Here is a 1,715-nt window from a genome sequence, read left to right on the forward strand (position 1 = left end):
TTTCCTTGTATAAGAAACGTGTAGCATGTATTAAGATAGCTGTGGAAAAAGATAATGTCTAAGGCTAGAATCAGAAGATGTAGATATCAGCTCAGGGAGGTGCAGGTACAGTAATCCCAGAGGCAAGGTTTTGACCTTCAGTGAGTTTATGCCATAATAATGTGGAAAAAAAAATTATAAATAACAGTATGTACAATATTTACAATCTGCAGAATAAAAGGGAAAAACATGTTCACATAATTCAATTTCAAGAGTTGACTTATTGCATCCAAATGATTCACAACATGTAATGAGCCAGTATGCAAACTCAACCTAGGTGGAATTGCTCCATCAACTTCACCAAGTTAGGTCACAATCACTCTATTCACCTTTCACAATGCACTATGTATGAGTTGTCCAATAATAAACCAAGTCCATGAAAATTGAATATATGTCCATATGCGCGCTATTCAACCAATGTGAATGTCAGCGGTGTGCAGGGCAAAAAGATGGGAGTGGGCTGGCTTGCAAACAGCCTCTTACCAGCCTGCAGAAGGTTGTTGTGTGTTGCAGGGTTCAGACTCTTGAGTCTAGCTCTAGAAGGATTTGTACTCAACAGGGCACACCTGGCCTGCATCAGACAAACAAGGCAAACATTCAGTCATTCAAAGTTCATACCCACTAGCTAGTTTTGTCTTGGTGTACACACATTAAATAATTAAATATCATTAAATTATAAATCATCGACCATCAAACATTAAAGTCATTTCCATGTACATACAACAATGCAAATAAAATTCAAAGAGCGTTGCACCATTTGAAATCAAAGTGCATTGACAGAAATACCAATAAAACCAAAAGTAAATTTAAAATACATGCTAGGCCAACATGGCTTTTTTAAAGGCTCTAGCCTAACAATGAACATAACTTATTCAAAGTAAAGCTAATGTAGTATAATGCTATATTAGCATTATACTAGTGAGCCAAAGCACAAGCATGCTAATGCTGACAGCATGTAGCAAACACAGCAGACTCACCAATCCTCTTAAAAATCCGTCCCACACGAGAACCCTGGTGTCAGCAGTGGGTTTGCAGCGTCTACAACATACGACAGAGTTTTAAACAATAATCAACCAGGAAAGCATTTGGACAAGACTCACCTGTTGCAGCCTTCCCATTCCCATACTCCCACACATCTGGTGGTGAAGATGGCTTGTATGGAGACTACCAGGAAGTGGGACTGGTTGAACAGATGTCATGTGACCAAATAGTGCCTTCACGGACAACCAGGAAAACACAATAGGGATATCTAACATGACCTTTAAGAGGAATTTTCATATGGATTACAAACGCTTCAACAGTTTAAAAACCTGATCAGAATTATTTTTTTCTCTTGCTTTTTGCTGAAAATGTCTTTGCTTCATGCCTTCAAGTTTCTAACTTAGTTTAAACGTTTTTTTCTTTGTCGTATTCAGACCCATTTTAATTTATTGTACCTTATTTGTGAAGCACTTTGAAGCCATGTGTGTTGTGCTAAATGTATAAATGATGCCCCTGCTCGCACTGTGTGCTGCCACCATGCAGCAGAGCTAAATAACAAGTTGGTTTCCGGACCTCTGACATCAGTTTCATGGACTGAGTGCAGTGGGGCTGAAATGAACAGTTTCAGAGCTTAAAATCACCCCTTATTTAGTTTTCTGTGTTCTTTTTCTTTTGTCTTGCTGTTGGATGTTTCT

The 1,715-nt window shown here is 38.5% G+C and overlaps 1 long non-coding RNA gene across 1 annotated transcript; it reads right to left on the bottom strand.

The window, feature by feature from the left end:
• Positions 1-592: 592 nt before the first annotated feature.
• LOC121633557 lies at positions 593-1,178 on the bottom strand. The gene is made up of 3 exons (XR_006009085.1): positions 1,140-1,178; positions 1,017-1,077; positions 593-610 (listed from the first exon to the last, which is right to left on the bottom strand). It is a non-coding gene; the product is annotated as an uncharacterized LOC121633557 (long non-coding RNA).
• Positions 1,179-1,715: the final 537 nt, after the last annotated feature.

The sequence above is a fragment of the Melanotaenia boesemani genome, chromosome 22 (genome assembly GCF_017639745.1).
Source record: "Melanotaenia boesemani isolate fMelBoe1 chromosome 22, fMelBoe1.pri, whole genome shotgun sequence".
NCBI lineage: Eukaryota > Metazoa > Chordata > Actinopteri > Atheriniformes > Melanotaeniidae > Melanotaenia > Melanotaenia boesemani.